The sequence below is a fragment of the Cucurbita pepo genome, chromosome 10, assembly GCF_057944985.1.
Source record: "Cucurbita pepo subsp. pepo isolate OVF chromosome 10, ASM5794498v1, whole genome shotgun sequence".
NCBI lineage: Eukaryota > Viridiplantae > Streptophyta > Magnoliopsida > Cucurbitales > Cucurbitaceae > Cucurbita > Cucurbita pepo.
The window spans coordinates 10,399,385-10,421,266 of NC_141807.1; the positions used below are offsets into that span (position 1 = coordinate 10,399,385).

At 35.8% G+C, this 21,882-nt stretch overlaps 2 non-coding genes and 1 pseudogene across 2 annotated transcripts; 1 reads left to right on the plus strand and 2 right to left on the minus strand.

The window, feature by feature from the left end:
- Positions 1–9,746: 9,746 nt before the first annotated feature.
- On the plus strand, positions 9,747–10,793 carry LOC147790677 (uncharacterized; annotated as a pseudogene).
- A 7,003-nt stretch (positions 10,794–17,796) lies between these two features.
- On the minus strand, positions 17,797–17,868 carry TRNAQ-UUG (transfer RNA glutamine (anticodon UUG)). Its single transcript has one exon. It is a non-coding gene; the product is annotated as a tRNA-Gln (tRNA).
- A 1,790-nt stretch (positions 17,869–19,658) lies between these two features.
- On the minus strand, positions 19,659–19,730 carry TRNAR-GCG (transfer RNA arginine (anticodon GCG)). The gene has a single exon. It is a non-coding gene; the product is annotated as a tRNA-Arg (tRNA).
- Positions 19,731–21,882: the final 2,152 nt, after the last annotated feature.

Genomic DNA, 21,882 nt, shown 5'->3' on the forward strand with positions numbered 1-21,882 from the left:
TTTTTGAAGTTTGCTTTTCTAGGATACGTCATCACCAAAGTTTGAGACAAAGACCATTGGATGGGTTTTAATAAGGCTCAAATAAATTTAAAATCCAAGAAAACGTATCTGAGTTTGATATTATTTGATTTTGGGTATGGACACAACTAGCTGATTTCTTTTGATTACATTAATGAATGTATGTAGATGTTTAAAGTGTTGATCTTAATGGTTTTAGAAAATATCAACACATCATCGATATAAACTATCGATTTTTTTTTAAAGGATTGAAAATATCATTCATAATCTTCTGAAATTCGGATGGAGCGTTATTTAGCCTAAATGGCATGACGTTCCTCTCATATTTTCTAAATTGGACATTAAATGCTATTTTATATTTGTCCTTTTAGGAAACTAGAATTTTTCGAAATCACAATTTCATGTCGAATTTTATAAAAACATTTGACTCTAAATTCTTTTTATCAAATCATTTTTTTTTTGGATTGGATATCTTATTTATTCTAAAACCTTATTCAGAGGTTTGTAGTTAATTACCAGTATCAGAATTTCTGGTTTCTTTTCACCATGTTCTTAACCTAAAATGCGAGACATGACCACATGCTCTTTGAAGACCTTATCAGCTTCCTCTACAAAATATCACCTAAAATGTCACAGTATTTAGTGTTCGATGCTTTTTGACTTAACCCTAGGGTTCTATTTACACAGAAGATCTGGCTTTCATCGAGGAGATCCGAGTTTGATTCTCGAAAATGAAATTTTATGTTCTTATTTCGTTTATTTTATAGTTTCATCTTTTGTCACCAATTATATTTAAACTTTACCTAGGTTTGAGAAGCACTATAATGGATGAGTTCAATAGTATCTTAAATTCAAAAAAAATTTATGAACTTGGTTTGAGAGGCACTATAATGGTCAAGTTCAATAGTATCTTAGATTAAAAAGACTTTTATGAACTTTGAACCTTTAATAGTGTTATGTCATAGATATTTTGTTCAATTTAAACAAGTGAGGTTGAGGTCATTCAAATGGTTAATGTGATAATCCGGTCATTTTCAAGGTCTCTTTATTTGAACGCCATCATGGCTGAGATGACTGAGATGAGCACCAGAGTGAGTTTGACAAGGAGGGTCGTAGAGAACCACACCCCAAGCCAAGCTCATATTGGGCTTAACAAACTGAAAATCCAAAAACACAAACGCTTAAATGGGAACCAGGATGCTAAGGAATTAAAAATCTTTATTTTTGACGTAGAACAATACTTGAAGGTTACAGGAACTTGCTCATAGAACCTAAGAGTTACGTTGGCCACAATGCATCTCATGGACGGTGGCGCTCGAAGGTGGATGATATAAAAAATGGGTCATGCACCATAAACTCATGGGAAGACCGTTGATGGAATCGATGCAATCGACGCTCCCCTTGATGGGTTGCCAATTAAAGACCTGACGTTTGATGTTGACTCTTTTGAAGAAAAAGCCACACGATCGAACACCTCGAAATGTCGCAGTAGCTCTAAGAACTCTATCATACAACCTGAGAGTTGAGGGCTACAGGAACTTTCTCATACGACCTGAGAGTTACGTTAGCCGCAATGCATCTCATGGACGATGCAAAACTATGGTAGTTCTCGAAGGTGAATGGTATAAAAAATGGGTCATGAACCATAAACTCATGGGATGATCGTTGATGGAATCGATGCAATCGACACTCCCCTGGATGGGTTGCCAATCAAAGACCTAACATTTTATATTGACTCTTTTGAAGAAAGAGCCACACAATCGAACAGCTTGAAACGTCGCGGTAGCTATGAGAACTCTAACACACACAAGGAAGGACGTGTCGAAGAGTTAGACATTAAGCAAAAGATCATGCTAAAACTCTTCAGCGATCCAACAAAAGACTTCAGGATATCTAGACCAAAAATCCATTGTCGTCCAGCGTTAAGGATATCTGGCTTTCACCCAGGAGACTCGGGTTCGATTCCCGACAATGGAATATTATTATTTTCTTATTTCATTTTATTTTACAGTTTCTATCTTAGACTAAAAAGACTTTTATGAACTTCGTACCTTTGTTAGAGTTATGTTATAGATATGTTGTTCAATTTCAAATGGTTAATGCGATAATCCAGTCGTTTTCGAGGTCTCTCTTGTTGAACGACATCATGGTTGAGATGAGTAGGTAATTCAAATGGTTAATGCGATAATCCACTCATTTTCAAGGTCTCTCTTGTTGAACGACGTCATAGTTGAGATGAGCAGGTGATTCAAATAGTTAATGCGATAATCCAGTCGTTTTCGAGGTCTCTCTTGTTGAACGAAATCATGGTTGATGAGCACCCGAGTGAGTTTGACAAGTTGGGCTGTAGAGAACCACACCTCAAGCCAAGTTCATGTGGGCTTAACAAACTTAAAATCCAAGAACACAACCCCTTAAATGAAAACCAGGATGCTAAGGAATTAAAAAGCTTTATGTTGGACGTAGAACAATACTTGAAGGTTACTTGAACTTGCTCATAGGACCTAAGAGTTACGTTGGTCGCAATGCATCTCATGGACGATGCAAAACTGTGGTGGCGCTAGAAGGTGAATGGTTTAAAAAATTGGTCATGCACCATAAACTCATGGGAAGACTGTTGATGGAATCGATGCAATTGATGCTTCTTCTTATACAAAATTTGGATCAACGAAGAGATAAAGCTAGAATTAGATTATGGAACCTTTTTCTAAATCGAGTCACTCCACAATCGAACTTGATCAAGGCTTGATTGAATGACTCAGATGCAATCTACCACAAGAATTGCATAAAACTTAGAAATGACAAAGATAATCTCGAATTTCTATACGAGGGATCATCTCAACTTGAGAGATCAATTTCATTGATCACAAATATGCTTTTACATAATAATGTGTGGGTATTTATAGTCTCCCCACAAAAGAAGTTAGTGGGAGTGATTTAATCTCGATCCCTTTAGATCTCCACAGAAGACACGAACTCAATTTGAGCATTACAAACTTTATGAAATTAAAATAAGAAATAAAGTTTTCTAACCACTCATGAAATGATGCTTGCAACTTCATCCGCTACTTCAACCATGCAAATATTTACTTTTGAATCTCCAAATGGTCTTGACTCAAACGACTCAACTTGTCACACATGAAATGATGGTTGAACCTAGCCTATCCAATTTTGTAGATGAAGTATGAATGCTTGTTGAATCTTCTTGGCCTTGGGTTGTGTAATAGGTCCAGTTGGAACACCGTGATTCTTATCATCATCCCCCTCTTCAAAAGGATTCGTCCTCGAATCAGAAAAATCATCACCTACATCAAAAGGACTAAACTCAGCAACATTGAAAGTAGAATGTACACTGTGATTCTTATCATCATCCCCCTCTTTAGGATTCGTCCTCGAATAAGAAAAATCATCACCTACATCAGAAGGACTCAACTTAGCAACATTGAAAGTAGAATGTATTGACAATTCTAAGGGAAATCAATTTTATTGTTCCATGCAATAAAATGAGTCATTTTACTAAATATCTTATAGAACATTTATAGTCAAATAAAGAATTAGGAATCCACGCTATCTACAAACGCACTCCCAATTGAGCTATCCACGCTAACATTAAAATGAAAATTCATCAGTAAAATTATTTACACTAACTCATTGAAATTTTAAAAAGAAATCATCTCTAAATTTAGATAAGATAGTAAGTTATATTACTTGAATCAGGTGTGGTGAAGGTCGAACAACACCTGACCTTCAAATCTTCAATATTAAGCTCTCCCAACTAAGTTATCCCTTGTAACATTGAAAATGAAAATTCTGAAATTTTAAAAAGAAATAATCACTAAATTTAGATTAAATAGTCAAGTAATTTTAAAAAGAAATAATCACTAATTTTAGATTGAATATTTAGGTTATGCAAGTTAGTCAACTTGAATTAGGTGCCGTGAGAGTGGATCAAACATGTGACTTTCAGATCTTCAGACGTGACTTTCAGATCTTCAGTGACGCTCTCCAAACTGAGCTATCCCCGCTAACATTAAAAATAAAAATTCATCGGTTAAGATATTTTCACTACTTCATTGAGATTTTAAAAAGAAATAATCACTAATTTTAGATTGAATAGCAAGGTTATGCAACTTAGTCAACTTGAACGCTCTCCAAACTGAGTTATTCCCACTAACATTAAAAATAAAAATTCATCCGTTAATAAGATATTTTCACTACTTCATTGAGATTTTAAAAAGAAATAATCACTAATTTTAGATTGAATAGCGAGGTTATGCAACTTAGTCAACTTGAATAAGGTGCAGTGAACGTGGATCAAACACGTGACCTTGAGATCTTTAGTGACGCTCTCCCAACGAAGCTATCCTGGCTAACATTAAAAATGAAAACTCATTAGTAAAGTATTTAGCTAATTCATTGATATTTTAAAAGGAAATAATCACTAATTTTAAATTGAATAGTCACGAGTGAAGTTATGTGACTTGAATCAGGTGCGGTGAACGTGGATCGAACACGTGACCTTCACATTTTCAGTCTGACGCTCTCAAAACTAAGTTATCTTCGCTAATATTTGAAAAAGAAATCATAAGTAAAGGTATTTCCGCTAATTCATTATATTTTAAAAAGAAATAATCACTAATTTTAGATTGAATAAAGTTATGCAACTTAATGAACTTATGCAACGTAAACCAAGTGCGGTGAACATGGATTAAACATGTAACCTTCAGATATTCAGTCCGAACTAAGCTATCCCCGCTAACACTAAAAATCAAAATTCATGTGTAAAGGTATTTCTGCTAATTCATTATTCGTTGAAATTTTAAAAATAAATAATAACTAGTTTATTTTTTATGCAACGTAAACCAAGTGCGGTGAACGTGGATTAAACATGTAACCTTCAGATATTCAGTCCGAACTAAGCTATCCCCGGTAATATTAAAAATCAAAATTCATGTGTAAAGGTATTTCCGCTAATTCATTATTCATTGAAATGTTAAAAATAAATAATAACTAGTTTATTATTTATTGAATAGTCAGCTTATGCAAATGGAAACAGGTGCGGTTTTAGTTTGACACTCTCCCAACTGATCTATCCCCGCTAACATTAAAAATAAAAATTCATAAAACTATAAGGTGCAATGAATGCAGATTGAACACAAGACCTTCCAATACTCAATCTAATGCTCTCCCAACTAAGCCATCCTAGATAACATAAAAAATAAATAATCACATGTTTTAGATTGCATAGTAAAGTTATGCAACTTAGTCAACTTATGCCAGTTGGATAAAAAACGTGACAGATCTTCTGCTAATTCATTGAGATTTTAAAAAGAAATAATCGATCTTCTGCAAATTCATTGAGATTGAGATTTTAAAAAGAAATAATCGCTAATGTAGTGAACGTGGATCAAACGTTACCTTTAAATCTTCCTTCTACTAATTCATTGAGATTGAGATTTTAAAAAGAAATAATCGCTAATGCAGTGAACGTGGATCAAACGTTACCTTTAAATCTTCAATATGACGCTCTCCTTGAGCTATCCACGCTAATATTAAAATTAAAAATTCAAAAAGAAATAATCGCTAATGCAGTGAACGTGGATCAAGCGTTACCTTTAAATCTTCAATATGACGCTCTCCCTGAGCTATCCAGGCTAATATTAAAATTGAAAATTCATAAGTAAAGGTATTTCCACTAATTCATTATATTTTAAACATAAATAATCACTAATTTTTATTTCTATTACATCTTTTTTTATTTATGAAATAATGAGTGGAGATATTTTTCATTTTCACAATTACCGATGACGGGAGGGTTACGATTTTTTAATAAGAATCGTGGGGATGTAGCTCAGATGGTAGAGCGCTCGCTTCTGATGTGGAAAGTACGGAGATCGATACCTTGCATCTCCAAATGAATCGATCACTAAATATATTATTTATTTTCAATTTTTTCTTATTTAGGACATAATGAGCCGGGATAGTTTTTCATTTTCACTATTACTGATGACGAGATGTTTTGGACTTTGGGACATCAGAATTGTGGGGATATAGCTTAAATGGTAGAGCACTTGCTTTGCATGCGAGAGGTTATGGGGATCAATACCGTGCATCTCTAGATTTTCTTCATTTTCACTATTATTGATGAGGAATCGTGGGATGTAGCTTATGATGGGAAATTTAGGGTTTTATGATGCATGAATTGTGGGGACGTAGGTTAGATGGTAGAGCTCATTTAGCATGTTAGAGGTAAGGGGATATCTCCCATCTCCAAAAGAAACTATTTGTTATTAATATTTTACTTCTATTCAACCTTTCCTTATTTATGACATAATTAGCGGAGATATTTTTTCATTTTCACTAGAATTGATGACGGGACATTTAGGGTTTTTTTATATAAGTATTGTGGGAATGTAGCTTAGATGGTAGATTGCTTGCTTAGCATGCAAGAGGTACGGGGATCGGATCGATACCCCATATCTCCAAAAGAAACTATTCGTTATTACTATTTTATTTCTATTCAATTTTTCCTTATTTATGACATAATGAATAGCGTTATTTTTTTATTTTCACTATTATTGATGATGAGATGTTTAGGATTTTGTGACGTAAGAATCTTGAGGATATAGCTTAGATGGTAGTGCGTTTGCATCCCATGTGAGAATTACTGGGATCGAAACCATGCATCAACAAAGGAAACGATTACTAAATATATTAGTTCTTTTAAATTTTTCCATATTAATGACATAATGAGCGGGGATAGTTTTTCATTTTCAATATCATTGATGACCGGAAGTTTAGAGTTTTTTGATGTAAAATCGTGGGATTGTAGCATGGGAGAGATACGGGGATCGATACCTCGCATCTCCAAAAGAAACTATTCGTTATTACTATTTTATTTCTATTCAATATTTTCTTATTTATGACATAATGAGTAGCGATATTTTTCATTTTCACTATTATTCATGACGAGACGTTTAGGGTTTTTTGACGTAAAAATTGTGGAGATGTAGCTTAGATGGTAGAACGCTCGCTTTGCATGCGAGTTGTACGGGGATTGATAACCCGCATCTCCAAAAGAAAGTATTTAATTTGTTATTATATTTTTTCATTTTCACAATTATCGATGCCACGCATCACCAAACCAAACTATTTGTTATTAATATTTTGATATTTTTTTTATTTTCACTATTATTGATTATGGGACATTTAGGGTTTATGATGTAAAAAACATGGGGATGTAGCTCAGATGGTAGAGCGCTTGCTTTGCATGTGAGAGGTATGGGGATTGATACCCCGCACCTTGAAAAATAAGACTATCTATTATTAAATATATTATTTCTTTTCAATTTTTCCTTATTCATGACATGTTGGGTAGCAATATTTCTTCATTTTCACTATTATTGATAACGGGAAATTCAGGGTTTTGTGATGTAAAAATTGTGGGGATGTAGCTCAGATGGTAGAGCGCTCGCTTAGCATTCAAGAGGTACGGGGATCGATACCCTGCTTCTCCAAAAGAGAAAAATTATTTTTTGAGTTAATTTAACATGTTATGTATCCGTGTGTACGAGAGAAAAAGAAAAGATACTTATATAAGGATTATTATATCATTATGGCTATGCCATCTTTATAGATAAAAGAGAGTAATGTCCCACAAGCACATATAGAGAAAGAACTTATTGTAAGTAAAGAAAGCAATCTAGTAGTTATACTGCTACTTGTGAAGAGGGAATTTGATGAATTCCTCAAAAGATAAGAGCTTATAGGATGGCGGTAGCGTCCGATGCATATGACAGAACTTCTTCACAATTGCAATATCTAACCAATTTATATTATTGTCATTTATAGCTTCTATCACAATACTATAAAATTTGGGGTCAAGGCCTATATGGGACTGAAAAGACCATTCACCACACGCTTGTAAATTAAATTATATCTACCACCCCTGAAATTTTTCACGCCAAACCTTCCAACAGCTTGAACTTCTTCATCATTGACATCCTTAATTGGAACTATATTTTAAGGCAAATCTTCTCCACGACTCACCTTGGAACACTTTTATAGATAGTTTCAACAAACTTACTTTGCTCGTGAATACTTTGGAGTTCAATATTTATAGTTGGAGAACGCTATTCAAATTGATATGGTCGAATCTTACAACAAAGTCTAATTGAGCCTCACTCTATTAGGAGATAGCCTCGAATCAAATTCTTTACTTTGGACAATGGTTGCATTGTTTTAGTCAAACAACCGAGACTAGTGTATTACCAATAGTATAAACAAATAATAATTAAATTTATGAGTAGAAGTTTGGATGAAGTTTTATTAAATAGGTACTTAAATTATATCAAAAAATAGATAAGATTTTTTATTTTTATTTTTTATATATATATATTTAGGATAACAAAACAAACATTCAAGAAGATGTCATTCCTGTTTTAATTTTTATTCTTTCTTATTTCTCGAAGATTAAAAAAAAAAAAAAGTTTTCATCTCTCAAATATGGTTTGTTATTTGATTATTTTCTCTTGAGTGAATTTTAAGTGAAACACATTCTCTACCCAAGTAATTGCAAGATGGAAGCTTCACACCAAGAGGAATCAAAGTCCCAAGTATCAACGTCCTTAAGTGTCAATTTTTATTTTCCATCTCAACATAAATTAAACTTATTTTCGTGAAGATATCTATTTATAAAAGCAAAATATCTCAGAGTCACAAAAATAAAAATGAGATACAGATACGAGACATAAATATGATACCAAATAGATATGATAACTGTAAGGATTAGATTTGATTAAGTTATTTGGATTAGATTTTATCTAGTTATTTGAATTAGATTTGATTTAGTCATTCTTCAATTGGATGAGAGATTTCTCCCGATTCTTCTGATCTTTCCAGTTTTCTTTTTCTGTTCCTAACATTTTGGTATTAGAGTCATGCCCTAAACTAGTTAAAACTAGAAGCAGCAGTCTTCTACGTGTGTCATAATAAAAGTATGTCGATGGAGAGTCCACTTGTGTAGTCTGCTGGAGGAAGGAGTCAAGGTCGTGGAAGCTTTAGAGGCAGAGGAAGGGGACGAGGCAGACAAACCTTCAACAAGACCATAGTGGAGCGCTATAACTGTCACAAGCTAGGACATTTTCAATGGGAATGTTAAAGCAATACCAGACGAGGCAAACAAACCTTCAACAAGGCCACAGTGGAGTGCTATAACTGTCACAAGCTAGGACATTTTTAATGGGAATGTCAAAGCAAGGGGAAGGAGACAAACTATGCAGAGAGTCAAGAAGAGATGTCGCTGAGGCTTACGTGAATATGCATAAGGCCAATAGAGAAGATATGTGGTTCCTTGACTCGGGATGTAGCAATCATATGTGTGGGAAGAAGGAATATTTTTCAGATTTTGATGGAAGTTTCAGAGATTAAGTGAAGCTGGGCAACAACTCAAGCATGGTTGTAACTGGAAAGGGTAATGTACGGCTGGAAGTGAATGGAATCATAATGATAATCACAGGAGTGTTCTATGTGCCAGACCTGAGGAACAATTTGTTGAGTATTGGTAAATTGCAAGCAAAGGCGTTACCTTTTTGTTTCAAAATGGAACATGCAAGGTGTTTCATCTTGAGAGAGGCTTAATCATGGAGACAAAGATGTCTTTGAATCGAATGTTCGTATTGCATGCTATATCTCAGCCTGTAGCAACCGTTGAAACTCAATTGAAACTTATGGGGAAAAGTGGTTCAAGGTCTCTGTCGTACACTCACCGCTCCAATTTCTATCGCCATAGTCAGAGAAGCAGAAGGGACCCAAGTTCTTCCCCCTATCATTCCACTACCAATTCCAGGAGAAGCAGCCGTTCAAGTTCCCTCAGCCGCCAACGCAGAAGTAGGACTTCCTCGTTATCTCCTTTCCCCAAATCGTCCAGTTCCAGTCCTAGTCGTGCATCCACTGATCGAAATCATTCCATAGAGAAGCTTAAGAAAGAGGAAGAAGAGATAAAAAGGCGTGAAACAGAGTTGAAGAAGTTAGAAGAAGATGCAGCTAGGAGGATGGAAGAACTAATTCAGAAGAATGTTGAAGAAAGGCTAAACTCTGAAGAGACTAAGTTAGAAATACAGAGGCGAATAGAGAAAGGTCGCACGAAGTTGTTTGATGATGTTGATGTGCAACTTGAGAAAGGGAAAGACGCCGCTCTTACTGCTACAAGACAAAAAGAAGAACAAGCACGAAAAGAGAGAGAAGAGCTAGATAAAATGCTGGAAGAGAATAGAAGAAGGGTAGAAAAAGCACAGACGATTAGTTCTGGAGCTGCAGCGGAAGGAAGAAGAACAATATTGTGAGCTCGAGTTGATTCAGAGACAAAAATAGGAGGCAGCTCAGAGAACTAAGGTAGATGATAAGAGTTTGAGTTATGTTATGCTGGGAGTTAGTGAAGAGTCAAAAACTTACAGACTCTATGATATAGAAGCGGCAGATGAAAATAAGGATATAGAAGCGGCAGATGAAAATAAGGATATAGAAGCGGCAGATGAAAATAATGATATAGACGCGGCAGATGAAAATACTGCAGAGGAAAATATTTGATCTGGCTCTTTAGCTGAAGCAAGCTCTCCTAGCTCGAATAAGGCAAGGAATAAGAGACCACCAGTCTGGATGAGAGACTATGCAATAGGAGAAGTTTTTTTTTTGTAAAGAAGATGATGAAGCTCAGCCATGTTTACCCTTACTGAACCTGCAAACTTTGTAAACTTTAGAGAAATATTGAAGAGTGAGAAATGGAGGCAAGCCAGGGATCTGGAGACAAGGGATCTAGAGCCATAAACAGAAATGGCACATGGGAATTGATGAAGTTACCTGGTTGAAGTTTGGTATGAGATCGTAGATATAAACTGATTACTATTCCTGTTCAGTTTAAGGGAGGGATTGTTAGGATTAGATTTTATTGAGTTATTTGGATTAGATTTGATCTAGTTATTTGAATTAGATTTGATTTAGTCATTCTTCGATTGGATGAGAGATTTCTCCCAATTCTTCATGATCTTACCGTTTTCTTTTTCTGTTACTAACAGTAACATGTCATTCTTAAAAAACTAGGACACCGATGTGACAATGATACATTAATTAAAAAGAATTATTTCAAAAAATTTATCAATTTTATATTTGAAATAAATTCATATAAATAAGTTTATATATTTGTATACTTAAAAAAAAGCTTAATGTATGTTTCACTCTCAAAATATATTCAAAGTCAAGTGTCTGATACGATGGATTATAAATTTGTAATGTATCCATTGTATTAACAAGTGTTCAGTACATGCCCAACACGTGTCAGATTAGTGAAACTAAGTTATTCTCATGCTCTCTTTACACCCATTTAAAGTAGTTTGAAAACTAGCACGTCAAATATTATAATTGACTAACTACAACTTCAATTTTGTGCTTTAGTTTTGACCCAAGAGAAATAAAATCCTTAATTTAGTACATGGTAGCAAAGATGGACATGAGAATGAGTTATTCTCATATGGAAAGAGATTTAACCTTAAGTTATATCTCATATCCTCTGTTAACCAATTATTTAGTTTTATTTAGTATGTTTTACAAAGATAGGTTCATTAATAGCAAAATAAAATAAAATAAAATAAAATAAATAGAATAGATTAAATTAGCCAAAAGTAATGACTAACATAATTAAAAAAAAAAAGAAACATAAAGGATGAATTGATTAAATTGGCTAATTGCTAACATAATTAAAAAAAAAATGTAACAAACACACCGAAGTAAGATTAGGAACACAAGTAAAAAAAAAAACACAAACAGCCAAAAAATCAAGATTTGGAAAGTGTTAAATAGTTTTGATATATAGACATTTCAAGACCTTACTCGTTCAATTTTCCCATGAAATCTAACACTACACATCATAAAATTTAGAGAAATGATTGAAATTGATGTCATGTTCATATAGGTTGACTTTAATACAAAAGACAAATCGAACTTTCTTAAGAATAAATTGGGGACACCAGCCTAAGCTAATCAAGTAGGTGGCCTTACCATCCGTATGGTTATTGTAATGACCCTAAATTTCCACATATCTAGAGTCGCCACTAATGTCTCATGCTCGAATAAAAATCTAAGCATGCTCACCTTTATTAGCGGAAAAATTTAAAACTTCAGAATACATTAAAACATTGGAAAACACTGCCGGACTTACGTGTTTCAAACATCGTGCTGGAGTTCAAAAGACAAAATAAAACGATTACAAATTAATTAATATAAATGAATGAAATGCAAACGCCCTATCCTAACCAAGACTAGGAATTTTAAATATGCAACTATCCTATGCACGCGCCACAGTCTCTAATCACGATGCCACCGTCAACCGTACATGGGAGCCTTGCCTTTACCTAAAAGACAATATGGCACACGCCTGAGTATTTCGAAGAAATACTCAGTAAGTGACCCCACTATAGGGGCCATGCTAATGCAAACACATGCAATCATGAATAGGGACCTATCTCTAATCATCTTAGGGGTGGCCTCCAGTCCCGGACAAATTGGATGTGTAGTACTTCCCTACACACGACTCACACGTGCGAGTGTGAGTCCCCAGGGCGCTCGCACACCCCCTGGACCCTCTGGTCAAGTTAATCTGTAGCGACGTCCGGAGGTCAGCGGAACCCCATAGTGTCATGCGCCTCATGAACACCCTCATCTGTGTGCTTTCGCACCTGTGCGCATTCGCGCTCATCATAAGGTGCGCGTCCGCACTCATCATCTCTAGGGGAAGTAGCCCTATGCTTATGAACATACAAAATGCATGAGGTCCCTCTAAATCCATCGTAATGTCTCTTCTGACACAACCCTCTAGTCTCATCTCTTTGTTACTCTAGGTAACGCATATCGTGGATATTTATATTAATATCATTTTCATGCTCTTAGGGTTGTGTCCTACGTCGATCTAACGACATGATGCAATATGACACTCATCATCATCTAGCATGCTCAATATGAAAAACATCATCATATTAAGGTAAAAATCATGCAATCATCATGCTCATCATAATGCCACAACGTGCGTCAAACATATTAAGCGTCACTCAACAAAATATGTATAAACTGGCACATATCATCAAGCATCATACAATTTATTTAGCCTATCCTATAGTAAGGCCACTTACTTGGTTGGCCTCGGCCGAAGTACTCCCTAAATAGCTAAACGTAAGCTCCCGTTCCGTGAGAGCTGCTTCCTACTTCGCTGGGGTTTGTTTCCTATCACACCGTTCACCACTTTCTGTTAGTATTTCACAATTAATTTACCTATAATTTAATAAATGTGAAATACAGCTCTAAAACGGCCTCGGATACCTTAATCGGGGCCGAAAATAGATCCGGGAGGGTCGAAACAGTGGAAACCGGGCTGAAAACAGGTGAGCCGACCCGAACAGCCGCTGGAGCCGCCGGAGCGTCACCAGAGGGAGACCGAGCCGTTTGCGCCGAGCCGAGCCGAGGACTGCCGCGCCGCTGTGTGACACGTGGCAGCAATAGAGAAAGCCACGTCGGGCGGTAGTGTCGGGTCAAAGCGCGGGTCGCAGTCCGGTTCGGGTCGTGGTTCGGTTCGCGAGCTGTGGAAGGCTACTGGGCCAAGGCTAAACGTTGGGCCTCGGCTTACTGGGCTGGGCCGCAAGTGTTTGGTTTGCAGGCCGGCTCAATTGAACCGTGGGTCTAGTCTGGGTTGGTTCAACTGAATCGTAGCTTCTGGGCCGGTTTGAGGTTTGGGCCGCTGTAGTTGGGCTGGGCCGAAGGCAGAGGCCAAGGGAGGAACGGGCTGACTCTCCCGTGTTCTGGGTTTGGGTTGACCCGGATCTGTGGATCTCGTCTTCCTTACCCGACTTTGGCCGATTTTCCGGCGAGCTTTCTCTCTCCTTCTCGCGGCGTTTCTGTTGCCGATTTCGATCCTCTTCCTTCCCTTTTCCTCTTTGTTCGTCGTCCTTCTTTCCTTTTTGGGTGTTTTGCCCCTAAAACCTCCTAAAAGCCATAGATCTAAGAATCGATTAAGAAACCTAACTTTCCGACCTCGGTTACCGACGACGACGCTTACGAAATAACACAAAACGCACCCTGAGTTATTGTGCTTTCGTTAGGGATCTCTCTTACGGTAGTAACAGGTCGTTTGGTGTCGGTTTGAGGGTGGTTTGAGGGCTCGTCGGAGAAACTGGACACTCGCCAACGTTTGTTCGAAATCTCTCTCTCTCTCTCGAAATTTTCTCTATTTTCTCCCTTTGCAGGTGTTCTGAAGATGCTGGGCTGAGGGTGGGCGTGCTGTGGCCGTCGTTTCGCGTGGGTTCCGCGAAACTCGGCGGTCGCCGGAAAACTCGCGGGTTTTCCGGCGACTGGGTTTTTTTTTTTTTTTTTTTTTTTCGTTTTCTCGTTTTCATTTATTTATTTATTATATATATATATATATATTTTTTTTTTTTTCTTTTCTTTTCTTTCTTTCCCAGGTCGTTACAGTTATATTTGATGTTGACTGTGCTCGTGGTTCTACAAGTGTCATATATATTGATATGTGTGAAATGTTTGTGAATCGATATGCTTATGATATGTTATAATATGTGAATTGTATAAAATACTTACGGTACCATGTGTTCAATGGTATATTTGAGATAGGATACGAGAAGAATGCACTAAATGTAATGTAACGATAGGAGTAAGACATGTTCATGAAACGTTATGGTTTGGTTACGTATCGAAGTGCTATGGATATGACAGATTGATAACAACGGTATGGTCACGATGGATTCATAAAACAATACGATTAGGTTATGGGTAGAAAGAGATTGGATTATGATAGATTGATAGAACGATAGCGTTAGGATACGTTCCTGTAATTGACATCCTTAATTGAAATTAGAATTGAACTTTTTTGTCATTGACATCCTTAATTGAAATTAGAATTGAAGGAAACACTTCTCCACAACTCATTATGGAACACCTTTGATGTTTCAACAGATTTACTTTGCCGAGGAATACTTTAAAATTCGATATTTATAGTTGAACGCTACTTAAATTGATGAAGTAAAATTTTACAACAGATGTTAATAAATCGTTTGTCTAGTAGAAGAGAGCTTGGAATTAAATTCTTTATAGTTGGGATAAGGGATGTTTTAGTCAAATTAAGTATACTTTTTAGTTTTAAAATAAATTAATTTTTTAGTTTAAACTAAATTAATTTTTTAATTTTAATTTTATTCCTAATAAATTAATTTTGATGTGGTGTTATGTATTTTAATAAAATTGTTATTAACTTAATCGTATTTTTTTTTTTAAATTATAAGCTAAATTAATAAAAATATCATTGAACTTTGCACTTTATCTAAAAATACTCATAATTTTTTTAGAAGTTTCAATAATACACTTCATCTTTAAAAAAAAAAAATCTATAGAAACTATTAATTTGTTTTTTTAAAAAAATACGGTTGAATTTTCAAAAAAAAAAAAAAAAAAAAAAAAAAAAGCTTCAAAACTACTCTTTAACTTTCAAAAGTGTTTAAAAAAAGATAGATGGGAAGAAAATTGTGTTCATGGGAAGAAAATTGAAGGTTCTTTTAGGAGAAGGTTTTCAAGATTAGTATAAGATCCTGAAAACATAACAAGAAGTAATATCCTAGCTTAAGGTCGCCATTAAGAACCTACTAGTAGACTACTTACTAAGTTTTAGTCACTCCATGTTTATCATTTTTTTTCAAGTAACTAAGAGTTGGTCGTGGATGAGAGTGGACTTTGGAGTGTGGGCCATGGACTAACCTCTGTTTTTAATCTAGTATTTTTTGTTCTTCTTTTAAGTCTGCTTCTTATTTTGTGTTTGTAACGAGTATGTATATGTAACACCCAAAAAATGAAGGAAATTATCTCCCATAAGAATAAGCCACTCATGAAAGACCCAATGGATAGAAAGGAAAAAAATTAAAGGATTAAGCAAGAACAAAGGACTTAGTCAAGTCACTCGTGTACCCTAACAAGTGTTTCACGGAGTTAAAGGCCTTTTGAAAAGAATTGGAAACCAAAAAGTAAATCAAAAGGGCAAAAAAGTCATTTTATCAATTATCAAAAATCTTTCAGGATTTGTAATTCCTTATCTAGAAGGAATCTCAAGATTAAAAAAAAAAAAGGGAAAAATGATAAAAAAGCGATGAGAAATTTGTAGAAAAATTTTGGATTTTTCGGAAAAATAATAATAAAATATTCGGAAAGTGGTAAAAGGGAAAAAATTTGGATTTTTCAATGTCGGTTTAATCTCCTCCTATAATGTCTAAAGTAGGAGCAACAATATGGAATAAGAATCAAGAAAGGTCGATCCCCCAGTCGAAGGCAATAAGCGTTTAGATTATGGGTCTCCTGCTCTCAGATTTCTTCCAAATTCAAGAGCAATCCTCCACCATTTCTCTTAAAACTTATTCCTTTCGTTTCTCAACAAGATTACCCACAAGTTCTATGAAGGAATAGAGTGCTGAAAGTGCCTAGAAACCATTCCCCCAATTCAATCCGCCATTGAAGAACTTCAAGAAAAACTTGAAAATCCAACCCGAGGATACATGATGACTCGTCGAGCAAGAATGCTTCCATAGAAGACCACGAAGAAAAATAACCTCGAGAGCATTCCAAATTGAAGGAAATAGGTTTCAAAATTAAATTGGGGATAAGAGTCAAAATTCCTATCTACGAACTCTTTTCCTTCAAATTATGGATTCCTCTAGCTTCAGGGGAAGAAGTCGAGTAAACTTGATGAAGGAATCCAGAGCTGAAACGTCGTAGAATAAGCTACTCATGAGATCGAAAATCAGGCGTTTCGAGTGAGTTGCATACCGAGAACGATTTCTAGAAATTAAGGTCCTACACTCAAAGACGTTCCTCCAAACCAATTCCTTGAGCCTGAAGATAGGATATGGAAGTGGTTCAATGAAGAAATACGGCCTTGAAACCCCTAGAATTCGCTACCCAATAAGAAATCCTTTGTTTTATCTCCAGCGATAAATCAGATTTTGGATAACCTTTTGTAGCGAATATATTAGCTACGATCCACGAGAAGTTATCAAATAAATCCCAAGCCCTTTCTTGTAACATCCATCTTTAAGTTTCACGAAGAAATCGAGGAGAGAAACACTGTAAATGTGGCTGTACAGGCCGAGTTTCAGATGGCGGCGATGCGAAAAATGTGCATCTTCTTCCTGTTCAGAGGAAGAAAACGATGATACGGCCAGTTCAACTAAACTGTCCAAGTCAACTCAAAAGTTGACATTTCTCGGGTTTTCTCAATAGATCTTATTTTATGAAATGTTGTATGAATCCTTTTCCCGAGAGGTTATATAAGGTAATGAAGTTTGGGAGTTATTGGAAAACTTTAGTTAGCGAAACCAAGATATGGGAGAAAATGCTCAAGTTTGGGAGTTATTGGAAAACTTTCGTTAGCGAAACCAAGATATGGGAGAAAATGCTCAAGTTTGGGAGTTATTGGAAAACTTTAGTTAGCGAAACCAAGATATGGGAGAAAATGCTCAAGTTTGGGAGTTATTGGAAAACTTTAGTTAGCGAAACCAAGATATGGGAGAAAATGCTCATGACGATCCATATGACTTTACCTCTTAGGATAACTAAAGTGCTATTTCCTAAAAGAACTTATAAGTTCCAAGCTTGACCCGGAAGTGGTAACAACGTTTTGTTTTAAAATGTCTTGTGTTGTTGTTCCTTATTCTATGTTTTCACATCAAGGTCATTTCACAAAGGTCCTACCGGGAGTTGAACCCAGGTCGTTGGATTCAAAGTCCAAAGTGCTAACCACTACACCATAGAACCCCTTGTAAAAATTTATTTTGGAATGGTTTTCCTATTTTATGCCGATTCCACAAGAAGGGAGATTCTATCATGAGTCAAACTCAAGTTATTGGATTCAAAGTTCTAGACCTGTTTTATCTAACTCGTTGTGATCTTGAGCACCTTTAGAGTGGTTGCAGAAGTAACCCTCCGGTGTTGATTGAAGCTCTTGGAGAACATGTAATTTTATATATTTCTTATAGTTAATTTATATATTGTTGTATATTACAAACAAATTGAAATAATACTTTACATCCCCGTCTTTCTTTCTTCCGTGCAAAACTTAACATGAAAACTATATTATTTCAATATTCACTCGAGAAACAAGGGATGAAAACTATATTATTTCAAACCCTCCATTATTGCTTCTACTTTGCGTGAAAATGCTTCCACTAAATCATGTTACTAACTAGTTGGTTTGGTTTGGTTCAATTCTTGGGTCCACTAGATTGAATTGACGTAGCTCAATTAAACTCTTGATAATATAAAAATCATAAGTTTCTTAAATTAAGTTAACTTAAAAGTTTAACCCCTAATCTTTTTTAGAATGTTTAGCTTTGTGTCTAGTTGATCTCTAAATGCTTAGAAGTATCTAATAAGACTTCTATTCAAGGAACTTTTCACTATAAAAGATGCAAGACTTCATGTTTATTATTAATGAATTTCAAATGAGTGATTTGATATGTCACAGAGGATAAAATATTTATTTGTTTCAAATATCTTACGTGGACCATTCTTTTTTGTCTAAGTATTTTGAATATTATCATTGTGAATTACTAATGGTTAGGTAAAGATGACATCAAAATTAATACTTTAATTTCATCTTCAAAATTTATTTCCACTTAACTCAGTTGACTAATAATCATAATAGTCACCCGTGCACAAATATTTACAACCTTAAAAGGTAAAATTATAAGGAGTACAAGAAAAAAGTGTTTAAAATAGTTTCAAAATATAGAAAAAAAAAAAGAGTAGGAATTGGTCAAAGTCAACATCCATTGATCACTTATGGCACAGCACAATACAACACAAATGAGGGTAACATTTTTTTATTTCTCTACTATATTAGGCCCTTTGGTTTATTGGCTTTACAAGATGGAGACATGAAGTTTTCTATGTTCGAAATAAATTTGGTTGATTGTTTTCTGGTTAGCATTGGGGTACCATCAAAACTTATTTATTTCTTTGAAATGTTTGAGTTTATAATTTACATGTTTTCATTTTTCTACTTTGTCTGCTTGCATTTAGAAATGAAGCAAAATTAGTTTGAGGGTTTTAGGCAGATTGTTATAATTCTAATTTTTAACTAAAAAAAAAAAAAAAATTAGTCTCGTTGTCACGCTTAAAACTACCCTATAGGTATAATCGACCTATTATCCTTCCACCAATAGGAGCAAAAGGCAACGTTACTATGTGAAACTAGTTTCATGTCATTTATTCAACAATATGTCATTTATTCAACAATAAGGGTGTTAGCATGCATTTGGAAATGAACCCATATTTAAAAAAATTATATGAAATAGAAAAGAATTGTTATCTCAAAGATAATGAGAAAACCAACCGTTCCTTCACCCAAGACCATGGCCCGAGAATCAGCATGCATTTGGAAATGAACCCAAATTTAAAAAAATTATATAAAATAGAAAAGAATTGTTATCTCAAAGATAATGAGAAAACCAACCGTTCCTTCACCCAAGACCATGGCCCGAGAATCATTCCAAGAACCCTAACGGATTGCAAGTTAAAAGAGGTTGAAAACAAAGTAAAATGAAAGGGCCCAACCAAATTCGAACAGGTGACCTCTTGATCCGCAGTCAAATGCTTTACCACTGAGCTATGGACCCATTTTGCATGATTTCAACCTGAGTGACCCCTTCTACAGAGTGTCAGTCTAAAAGTGTAAAAAGTGTCTCTCCAAAATAAAAGGGCCCCACCAAGTTCAAACGGGTGACCGGTCAAATTCTCTACCACTGAGCCATGGATCCATTTTGTAGGATTTTAACCTTAGTGACCCCTTAGACATAGTGTCGGTCCAAAAAGTGTAACAAATTTCTATCCAAGATAGAAGGGCCTGTTAGGATCGCACAACAACGCACACGCTCGATTTAGATGAACACAAAGAACAGGATAGAGAAAAGTGCAAGGAGAACTCTGGCTAAAAGAATTTTTCTATTCATGACTTCACGTATGTACAGTAAGAGAGGATTACAGAGAATAGAAAGTACTTTTCAAAGCTCTAGCGGACCGGATATATATATATAGTTCAGTTTACTATATATAGGTTTACCAGATTTAACCATTTACTATATAGCTTTACCCGATTTAACCATCTACTATATATAGCTATTTACCATATATAAGTTTACCGGATATAGTTTTACCAAATATAGCTGTACTGGATATAGCTTTACCAAATATAGCTTTACCGGATATAAAGTTGACCAAGCTATAAATAAGCCGCAGGCTCTATAACCTAACCATTCTCCCACTTGGAGATTGATCTAGTCAACCAAAAATTTCATTCTCAAACGACCATGAGCATCTTCATGGTCTTCATGGCACCATATCAATTGAGGCTTTGCACAACCTCAATATTCCAACATCAACACATTTTTGTCAACACCATATCAATTGAGGCTTTGCACAACCTCAATATTCCAACATCAACACATTTTTGTCAACATGTTTGCTGGATTCTTTGCACCCTCTATCTTCTCCAAACACATCACCATCTTTCACTAACCTGCAAGTGAAATGGTATCGTCTTATGTGTTTTCTCTTTAAATGATAGACCGGGTTCCTTCGCCAACTGTATGACACTCTGGCTATTTCTGTTAAGAATCTTCGTGCTGCTTCTTGCCCATTCTTCCAGATAGTCAGTCATCCATATCGTCTTCTTTCCAGCTTCAACTATTGCCACGTACTCAATCTCAGTACAACGCATTTTTGAAGCCTAGATGTCCCATCATCCATGACTTGCTCCTACTTGGTTGTATCCTCCAACTGTAGGGTCTCATCAAAGGGTTGTGGTTCCCTTTCATCAGCAACAGATAGTGTAATGAAAGTACATACATATCTGGTACTCTGATAGTACAGGATGATCTTCTCAACACTAGTTCAGATGTCAGTTGCTCCACTGCTGATTCCTCCGCAACAACCTTAGGAGTTTGTTGAGTATCTGCTACAAGATCACTTGGTGATTTTCTCCGCAACTCAACCTCAACTCCCACTTGCTTTGTTGTCTTGGAACCTTGCTCCACATATGGTTCCTCAGCAGTAGTCTCAGGAGTTTCTTGAGTATCTGCTACAACATCATCTGATAGTACAGGATGATCTTCTCAACACTAGTTCAGATGTCAGTTGCTCCACTGCTGATTCCTCCGCAACAACCTTAGGAGTTTGTTGAGTATCTGCTACAAGATCACTTGGTGATTTTCTCCGCAACTCAACCTCAACTCCCACTTGCTTTGTTGTCTTGGAACCTTGCTCCACATATGGTTCCTCAGCAGTAGTCTCAGGAGTTTCTTGAGTATCTGCTACAACATCACTAGGTGAGTTTCCCTGCAACTCAAGCTCAACTCCCACTTGCTTCGTGGTCTTGGAACCTTGCTCCACATCTAGTTCCATTTCCAATCACACTTTCTTCAATTCTCTGGCGGTTCTTGTGAAGCTAACTCGTTTCTGCTTGCTCATAACGTAGTTCTCACAACGACCCACATCAACAGATTTCAGACCTTCTAAAACTCCTTTCGCAACCAGCCTCTTCATTCCTTTCGCACTCATAGGTTCAAGTCTATTGGGCTGTAGACTTGAATTTGAAGCACTCTCAGCAACAGCAGCTGTGTTCATACACCCTGCAGTGGTGTATAAGGTTCCAAATTTTGAGCCACGTGCTACCACCGTAGCACCCTTCATAATCTTCCACAAACTCTTCCCTAACTTTGTTGTATAACCTGTGCTATCCAACTGACCAATAGAGATCATGTTCCTTCAGAG